This window comes from Neomonachus schauinslandi, chromosome 2 (genome assembly GCF_002201575.2).
Source record: "Neomonachus schauinslandi chromosome 2, ASM220157v2, whole genome shotgun sequence".
In the NCBI taxonomy this organism is placed as follows: Eukaryota; Metazoa; Chordata; class Mammalia; order Carnivora; family Phocidae; genus Neomonachus; species Neomonachus schauinslandi.
Window position 1 is genome coordinate 14,237,886 of NC_058404.1, and position 10,393 is coordinate 14,248,278.

At 45.2% G+C, this 10,393-nt stretch overlaps 1 pseudogene; it reads left to right on the plus strand.

The window, feature by feature from the left end:
* The first annotated feature begins 494 nt into the window (after positions 1-494).
* Positions 495-9,119, plus strand: LOC110584121 (annotated as a pseudogene).
* The last annotated feature ends 1,274 nt before the right edge of the window (positions 9,120-10,393 follow it).

A 10,393-nucleotide genomic window follows, 5' to 3' on the forward strand; every position in this document is an offset into this window, starting at 1 on the left:
GCAGGGGGCCTGCTTCTCCCTCTGCCTGCCACTCCCCCTGCTTGTGCTCTCTGACAAATAAATAAAATCTTTTAAAAAAACCCAAAATGAAACAAAAACCTATTTATTCAGAACTGCTCCCCACCCAGGCCCTGTTCTACGCACTAGGGAGTCGACAGAGAAGAAGAGAGACTTTGCCCCTGCTGTCTTGGGGGGAGACAAGTAGAAAACAAAAAAAGCCAACAGACAGAATAATGAGGATGGAAGGCAACTGGGTGCTCTAGTAGAAACTGAGGGGTGGGGCTGCTGGGAGGGCAGGGAGGCAGGGTAGGCGTCTTGGAGGAGGAGGACTGAGCTAACTGCGGAGATGGGAAGGGCCGGGGAGGGAACTTCCGTCCAGGAAAGAGAAATAGCAAGTGCGGCAGCTTTGACCTGGGAAGGAGTGCTCAAGAAACAACACAGCAAGGCCGGAGCATCAAGACCAGGAGGGTAGAGGGGAGGTGGGACATGCAGCCATGATGGAAAGCCCTAGAGTGGCTCCCTCGTGCCTGCTTCAGCCGCAGAGCCAGCTTCAAGGCATGATACTTAGCCCAGTTTCCCCGCCAGGGCACTGGCCTCCGAGTTGGGAAGGCTGTATTCTTCTCCTGGTTCTACCTCTCAAACTGTGGAACCCCGGAGAAGCCCCTTAACTGCACACTCCTTTCCCACAAAGAAAAAGTGCGAGACCAGATGCTTGGAAACCCTAATACCCTCTGGGGACAACTGTGCCCCGCTGCTCAGCCCCCAGCGCGGATTCGGCAAACGGCGCTCTGTCCAGGCGCCCAGCTTGCATTTCGAGAGCCTCAGATCTCCCCTGCAAAGCTGCTGCCATTCCTGAGAGGGTGGAACCCTGCCAAGCGTAGTCCAGGGACACTAACTCACTTGGCCGGTGAGCAATGTCACCGTCGTGTCCAAGAGAGGACAGGCAGGAGGAGAGAGCAGACAGGCAGGAAGCCCACTCCCCGACAATGAGCCTCTTAAAGAGTCCTGACTGAGCAGGACTCTAAATTGAAACATCATCCCAGTTGGGCGGAGTGACTGCACTACAGCAGGCTGGCACATCAGACAGTAGGTAACATGGCTGCCCGCGCCAGAGGTTCCCGCTGACTTCCTAATTGGGCCAAAGCACCTCGAGAGTGTTCCGAGCCCAGAGTTCACCGCCAACCGCCGCCACTGGGGGCTGAAACAACTAATCCTTTACTCAACTAAACTGGGCTTCCAAGGCAGCATGTTGCCCTTCCCCGGAGGGGCCAGGGACTGACTCTCAAAATCTGCTCTGGCCTGGAGACCCACATCCGGGCTGCAAACCGGAAGGGGCGGGGCCTGGAGGTCGCGCCCGGGCCTCCACCCGCCTAGCCTGGGTGCTCTGCCCCTCTCTTCACACCGCCGCGGACGAGATTAACCTGAGTGTTCTGTGATGGGGGAGACACGCTCCACACTGAGTCCTTTCTGTAGCCACGCACCTAGCCCTCAGTACTGCTCTGAACTCAGGGTGCCGCTGCTGTTCGATGAAGAACCCTATACCGGGGAGGGAGGGGGCGTCCCTGTCCCAGTGCAGCTCAGTACCTCTTTCCTCTCTGCCACAAGCTGCAGCTGCATTTCCAACCCCAGCTCCTGCTTCCTCCCGCTTTTAAAGATAGTAGTAGTTGCTTCATCAAAATATGCCAGGGCGGATGGAGGTGCATCCGAGGGCTGCACAGAGCTGGAGTGACGCGCATGCGTATTTCAGGCAGGCACTTTCCTTACAGCTGGCGGCACCTTCCCCGGGGATATGGTATAGGGAGGTGAGCGGACACAGAGTCCTGGGCATCACTCTGTGAAATCTGGGGGCTAAAGGAGAGCTGCACTGTGGCCCCTTCCCCAGCCCGTGCTCCCCTCTCAGAAGCCAGCGCTGCGGGCGGGGGCACTCCATCAACTCCCTGCTTCCCCCCCCATTTCTGACTCCTCGACTAGGACGAAGGAATCAAGGTCACAAAGCATGCGGAGAACACGCTCACAGTATGGAGTTTCTTCTAAGTAATACTTTCCTGATTCATTTCATTAAGAAATTAAATAGTTGATCCATTTGAACTCTCATTAATAGATACTAAATGTTGCTTATAAAAATGCTAATAAATCATTAGGTTTTTAAAAAATTAACCACCAAATAGCTAACAAATTAAATTTGAATAATTAAGTCCGATATTCCTAGAGAGGGATCACAGGGGGTGGTACATTAGAGAACCTGTTTTTATTTTGTTTGGTTTTAAACAAAAGGAGCCCGTGCTGACTGCTGGCTCATGGCTCCCTGGCCCCCTTCCAGAAGGCCATGAGCATCTGCGAGGCAGCTGCCTGGGCGGGGGCTGCAGTTCGGAGGGTGGCCAGGCTACCTGGGCTGCGGGGCCGCGTCCGTGACCTCGGCCTCATTAGTCCTTGCTCTAACCAGCCGCGCTAATCAGCGCCAACATGTGTTATTCAAGTGTTGATGGCTCTGTTGCTTATCGCCTCTTCTCGGGCTGCCAGAGATAATTAAAAGCTCTAACTCTACCTCGAAGATGGCCAAATAAGACTCATCTGGAGTTAGAAAGAAACTATTGTCCCTACTCAGTGAAAAGGAAGCAGGAAAGAAGAAGGCCCCAGTAGGGGGACCGAGTTTTCATTAGAACTCAGAGCCCACCTTTCCAGTAGCCTGCCTGGGTGGCTGACAGGCTCCAGCGGAACCCTCCATCCTCTTGAAATACAATGCTGTTAACTTGATTCAATGCACTGTCTTTTATTAACATTTGAACACAGGGGCATTAAATAAGAAGAGAGTCTGTGATATTTTTTTTTTTAAGATTTTATTTATTTATTTGACAGAGAGAGACACAGCGAGAGAGGGAACACAAGCAGGGGGAGTTCGGGAGAGGGAGAAGCAGGCTTCCCGCTGAGCAGAGAGCCTGATGCGGAGCTCGATCCCAGGACCCTGGGATCAGGACCTGAGCCGAAGGCAGACGCTTAACGACTGAGCCACCCAGGTGCCCCTAGTCTGTGATATTCTAATTTGCAAAACCATAATGGACTGTTTCATTTGTTGAGCTGCAGCAAACCAAGCTAGCCTGGTATGTATCAAGGTTTGGTCTATTTTTTCTTCCCTTAAAGTGAAGATATTAATCATACCTTGCATACTCACTATGATATTAGAGGAGATAAAAATTATGGCGGGGGGCAGCTGGGGAGGATCAACTCTTAAAAAAAAAAAAAAATCTCAGACCATGTCACCAGGCCAAGAAATGCATAAATACAAAGGGCCAAGCCGACAGCGAACAGACAGTTCCAAGTGCCCGTCAGGCTGGCACCACACTGTCATCGAGGGCAGCAGTTCTCAAAGCATGGTCCTGCAGACTTTCAGGGGTTCCACACTGTCACAACTATTTTCATTATACTACTGACATGAAATGGGATTTGCCCTTTTCACTGTGTTGATATTTGCATGGATGAGACAAAGCAGTGGTGGGTAAAGTGCTGCTGAATCAAAGCGGGGTACCAACTTGTGCTCCTATGGATCATCACTACACACTGGGGACAGACACGAAGAAAGAAGAAAACAGGCCCATTTCACCTAAGAATGTCCTTGGTGATGCCTGAAAAAGGTATTATTTGCACTAAATCTTAACCCTTGAGTCTTTCTAACATTCCCTGGATGAGATGGGAATCGGGCACAAAGTACCTGTGGTGGTCAGTGATTGTCGCCAGGGAAAGCACATGCTCGGTTGTTTGAGTTGCAAGCCAAACTAGCCTCTTAGCTCATGGAACATGTTCACCAGAAAGACTGACAGACCACGGTTATCCAGGTTTGGGTATATGACAAAAGTTTTCTTGAAAATAAACAAAGTAAGCCTATCACTTTAAGGAAAATGAAATGATAAAACTCAAGCTTTGAAGATAAAATGAAATTAGAGTTTTGGAAAACTTGTTATCTGGCACTGTGAGCCAGATGAGTCCATTGACTGTTTCCCAATACTTAAAAGACTTTTCTAACAAGATCAGCTGTGATATTTATATAAGCGTGATTTGGGGATACGGTATAATGAAATGTATTAACATTTGGAAGATCTACCTAACTTAGTGAACCAGCATTCTCCAAATGACCAATGTTATATCATGCATCGGTAAAACATCAATTCAATGTAGAAGATAGACGACTGGATTTTAATGTAAGGTAACAGGAAATGTTCACTGATATGGTTTCGGATTTCACATAGCAACTCATCTTAAGAAAAGTACCATTTATCAAATTGTGGTGTGGTTATCAGAGAATATTTATGGGGTGCCTAGGTGGCTCAGTCAGTTAAATGTCTGCCTTCAGCTCAGGTCATGATCTCAGGTTCCTGGGATGGAGCCCTGCATCAGATTCTCTGCTCAGTGGCAAGTCTGCTTCTCCCTCTCCCTCCCACTCTGTGATCTCTCTCACTCTCTCTCAAAAAACCAAAGAAAATCTTTAAAAGACAAGAAAAATATTTACAATTTTCTGAAAAGGCTATTAAAATACTCCTCCCTTTTCCAGCTACATATCTATGAGTAGCTGGATTTTCTTCACATACTTCAACTAAAATATCACCAGACAGCAAGCACTCACAGAAATGAGAATCTGTTTTCTATTAAAACTCATTAAAAAAGTTGTAAGACAATGTTACTCTTTTCACTAAATACCATTTATTGTTTTGGAAAATAGTTTTTCAAAGCAGTATTTGTGTTAACATACAAAGGGTTTATTATTGTTATTTGAAATGAATTAAAACATTTTTAAAACTCGTTTTAATCTCTAACATGGTACATATCGATAGCTATAACCCACATAAACAAAAGTGCTTTGGGGTCAATTTTCTTTTTTTTAACAAGGAATAATCTAATTTTCTTCCCTTCTGATGAGAACTCTTAGGATATACTCTCTTAGCAACTTTCCTATATATCATACAGCAGTGTTACCTGTAGTTATCATGCTGTGCGTTATATCCTTAGTACTTCTTTATCTTGCCCGGTAGTTGTTTTTTTATCTTGCCTAATAAAGGGAGTGGAAAAGGGCCTTTTAAGAATGGAAAGGGGGGGGGGGGGGCGCCTGGGTGGCTCAGTCGTTAAGTCTGCCTTTGGCTCAGGTCATGATCCCAGGGTCCTGGGATCGAGCCCCGCATCGGGCTCCCTGCTCAATAGGAGGCCAGCTTCTCCCTCTCCCTCTGCCCCTCCCCCTGCTTGTGTTCCCTTTCTCGCTGTGTCTCTCTCTGTCAAAAAATAAATAAAATCTTAAAAAAAAAAAAATGGAAAGGGGCCTTAAGACCAAAAAGTTTGAAAACTGCTGCTTCTAAGGAATCTAAGACAGCAGGAGAAAAGGGCTCTCCGAAGATAAGCAGGGCCACCGCGCAAATGTTCCGGGTCAAAGAAGCTAAAGCCACACGAAACTAAATGGAATTACAACCTCTGGACTGGATCCTGTACTTCCGCGCTATAAAGAAAAATTTTAAGCCAACTGCCAAAATTGGAATGTGAATGGTAAAGTACTGTAACAGTGTTAAGTTTACTGAAGTCGATAAATATGCTATGGCTATAGACGAAGATATCCCCATTCTTAAGAAAGACACACAGTATTTAGGGTGCAAAGTCCATTATATAACTTGCCCTCAAATGGTGTGTGTGTGTGCACACGGGTGCACATGTGTTTTTTGTAGTTTTGCCCAACTAAGAAATGAAGAATTTTTTACACAGGAGTTTTGAAAGCACAAAGGTCCACAAAATTCCATGAAGCAGATGTCACTCTCCAACTAAGCAGATATTTTAACACCTACTATGTGAAAAACAGCTAAGTAAAGTGCGTAATTTGAGATGCAATTTCCCAAGCCAGGTGTATATTACAGCCAACGTCATTACTAACAGCCGCTACTAAGCCCCTTCTCCCTTGCAGCCTCCCCTACAGACCCTGGAACGCAAGTACTCGGCCAGCCTCCCCTTGCAGCCGAGGGTGGTCACGTGATCTGCGCGGGACCAATGAGACAGAAGCGAACGCCTGATGAGGCTGCCGAGGCTTCTGGGAAAGGCTCTGCTTTCCTTATAAAAGGACCCGCCCACCCCCACCTCCCATCTCCTTGTACTCGCGTCGCGTGGAGACGCCCGGAGCTTGACAAAACAAACCGAAAGCCATAATGCTAAGAAGAGCCAAGTGAAAATTTAAAAAGCCTAGGTCCTTGCTGAGCGGCTGAACCAACTCCACCAAACGCTTACCTCTGTTATTTCTTATTATGTGAGGAAAAAATACACTATTTGTTTAAGCCACTGAGAGTCAGGTGTTTGTTACTTACAGCCGCGCATACCACCGATGCTTGCTTATTCAGGAGAAAATGGGAAGAGGCAGGAGAATAAATAGAAAGGGTGTATACCGTGCACCACTGTGCAGAGAAAGCAATCCCATAACAAAATGCCCATTAAAAACGTGGGCGAGGGGCGCCTGGGTGGCTCAGTTGGTTAAGCGACTGCCTTCAGCTCAGGTCATGATCCTGGAGTCCCGGGATCGAGTCCCGCATCAGGCTCCCTGCTTGGCGGGGAGTCTGCTTCTCCCTCTGACCCTCCTCCCTCTCATGCTCTCTGTCTCTCATTCTCTCTCTCTCAAATAAATAAATAAAATCTTTAAAAAAAAAAAGTGGGCGAAATGGCATTTTTAACAATACCGAAGATGTAACAAGTTTCATTAACAAAAGTTAACATAAAGAACCCCTGCAACAGTAAGCATTCTATCGTGATTTAAGACCTAAAAAGGTCAAGACATCCTCTACTCAGATGGGTTTAAATGGAAACACCATCTCTGGGTGTTCTGCCAAGAGTGTATATTATTGCCAAATTCCTAATTCAAAACCATATATAAGAATGCTTTATCTGAAACACTGAAGTTAAAAATAAGACATTCAAATAGTAATCTCCCTTCTCTCTCAAAAGATATATGTGCCCATTAACCCTGGATGCTAACAGGAAGATTTCTTACACTCTATTTGACCATTTTTTTCAAGACATTCACAAGGAAATCAGTACAGAAAAAAATAATTTAGGAAGTTGGCTCCTGATCAGCTACTTCACTGAATTAAAGTGCAATGAGGTTCATAACTTTTAAATAGAAATATTAAACGTTTGTATTAAATACCTGTGTGTGAGGTACAGGGCAAACACGTGCGTGGGATGGGAGCCAGTGGGGCCCAAAGATACACAGGACACAGCACCTGCTCTAGTGGAGTTAATCATCTAGTTAGCGCAGTAAGAGAGCAATGCGGAAAGTTAAAGGAAGTGTTTTAATAACAGTTCTAGACAGTAGAAGAGATGTCATAAAACAGTGCATGATTCATTGCCAAAAAGATCATTGCTGACAATAACTGCTGCAGGATTTCAAAGAAAAAGGTCATTTTGAGCTGAGAAAGGCCTGGGGAGACTTTACAGAGAAGGAAGGATCCAGCTCACTCCGAGAGATGTAGAGGAGCCTGTGGGTGGGCAAAGGAAACACATCTTGGAAAGGCTGTTTTGTTTTTTAAATGTACGTATATACACATATACATGCACATATATATACACACATATACACATATATATACATAAACTCCTCCATCCAGGATGTTCAGGTGACTAGTGTAGGAAGGAAGGCACTCAGGGGCCCAAGTGGATGATGCCAGGTTCTAAAGAAACACTGGGACATTCAAGAGAAAATTTGGCCAAAAGCTGGAAAAAGTCCAAGTGTCCACCAACAAATGAATGGATAAACCAAATATGGTATACAGTGGAATATTACTCAGCCTTCAAAAGGAAAGTTCTGGCACATGCTACAACGTGGATGAACCCTGGAGGCATTACTGGCTAAGTGAAATAAGCCAGTCACAAAGAGAAAATTCTATATGATTCCACTTTTATGATGTACCTAAGGTAGTTGAATTCAGAGACAGAAAGCAAAATGATGGTTGCCAGGGGCTGAGAGGAAGGGGGAATGGGGAGTTAGCTCCTAATGGGGACAGAACTTCAATGTTGCAAGATGAAACGAATTCTGGAGATGGATGGTGGTGATGGTTGCAAGATATGAATGTACTTAATACCACTGAAGATGATAACGTTTACGTGCATTATACCACATTAAAAAGTATATTTAAAAACAGAGAGAGAGTGGGGCGGCTGGGTGGCTCAGTTGGTTAAGCATCTGCCTTTGGCTCAGGTCGTGATCCCAGGGTCCTGGGATCGAGCCCCGCATCGGGCTCCCTGCTCAGCGGGAAGCCTGCTTCTCCCTCTTCCGCTTGCCCTGCTTGTGCTCTCTCTCTGTCAAATAAAGAAATAAAATCTTAAAAAAACAAAACAAAACAAAACACAGAGAGAGAATAGCAGCAGGCAAGAGAAGGTAGAGACTGGGGTTCAGGGAGCGCAGGGTGGGAGAGAAGAGGTTCAGCAGTTGGCTACAACAAACAGGGGCAGCACCTTTTCCTAGGCCCCAGGCCTGTGAGCCCCATGGGCTCCACCTAGGAATTCCACCACTGAGTGGTGAGCACGTGGTATAGAGAACCCCTCCCCCCATTTTCTTTGGAAATACTGAACTCAATTTAACAAAAGACCTTTAAAATCTTTTAAAATCTCTGACCCTGGAAATGGAGTAAGAGCCGGACACCTGCAGACATTCACTTCTGCCCCCTGTCCGTTTCCCACTGGCCTTACTCAGAGGATGTGGACACTAAAAGTAGACAACTCAACCCCAGAGAAAGTGCACAGGAACATGGGCAGTGTTTTCTCTAGCTTAGCAAAGAGGTAGCCAGAGCCAGCTCGGCAAGATGGCACCATCTGCATCGTTGCACCTGGTCGGGCTGTTGGCCTGGCCAGGCTCCCGAGCGGCTCCTCAGGGAGGGCGAAGTCCTGTGTTTGAGAACCACCACATGACAAACCCGACTGGCTGGAAGTTGGACTGATCTTGGGCACCTCTCTGTCTTCTTGTGGATCCATCTCATCAAACAACATAATGAAGATGTTTAGAGTATATAAGAAGAAATGGGTTGGAACAAACTTTGGAAATACTAATACAGTATGTTCCATCAAGTGATGATAGCAGTTCCTTTGGATTTACCAATATGTTGAGTTAAATGAGAAAGGAAAAAATTGTATGTGAATGTATGTCAGGTCAGCATTTGTGTTTCTCATCATTACATGAAAAAATCAAAATAGTTCTGTATTCTTCAGATTATGTATACTGTGACAAGGTGTAGAAAATGTCAATTCTAAGGCTCATTATGAGAAATATTTCAATGTGGAAGTTACCATCTGGTAACAGGGTCAGTCGTAATTAAGGACACATTGATAAGAAAACTTGTTTAGGAGACAGATTTTTTTTCAATCACTGCTTAAGGATTTACTCCTTATACCAACTCTTAATTTCTAATCAAAATAGTCTTTGATGGATGTAGAACTACTTTATTACTCAAAATAAAATGAGCTCAAATACTGTTTTCTTCTAGAGGTGCCATTTTGGTAAGTCAGAAAGTAATGATGAATCCAATTATCAGACCAAAAAAAAAAAAAAGTTGGCAAAGTTGAGCTTCATCAAATGAACGATTCTATTACGTAGCCATCGAGGTCACCTTTAACTGAAAACTAGGAACCACCAGGGAATCCACCTGATGCACAGCAGACATTCAATAACTATTTGGAGATGCATATACTCTCATGGTGAAATGGCTTTAGACCCCTCCAACAGTTAGGAAGGAAAAATTGGGCTAGCTCTAGGTCTTTTCAGAATTCATGGGCACCCATCAATTGGTCTAAATGTGACAAGCTTTTTCCTGTAAGTGTGATCCTGGATCCAAAAAGCCCCGGGCCCCGGGATATTGTGCCTGCCTCTGCCAATGATGATCTGTAATTCAACTCATCAGGGGTCACTGGCTGCTGGAGCTCCAGTCCTCACACTGAGTCTTAGGCAAGGCCTCCCGGCCCATGACTTGCTGAAACCGCCATTTCTTTAAGTGGCCTTACTTTAAAGAACAGAAACAACTGAACTATGAATATTAAAACTTCTTACCAGTGTCACAAATAGGAGAACTACCTCCTCTGCATCCTTGGGTCCTTCTGCAACAATCCATTCTTCGACCTAAATAATTTTAATCCTCAGGTGGGTATGGACATCGGAAGATCAGAAATTATGCCTGGCCCATGGGAAGTTTAGATCACTGGTCATCCAAGCCTATATTTTTATTCAAGCTCTTCTCAATTTTTCTTTATATGCTTGTTCTTTATTTTCTTCATTTGTAATTTAGGAAAAGATGGCTAATACATGGGTCTTGTTGGGCTTCAGAAGTCTTTAAGGACAGACTTGTAAAAAAAAAAAAAAAAAGAAGAAGAAGAAAAGCATGAAATGTGTCAG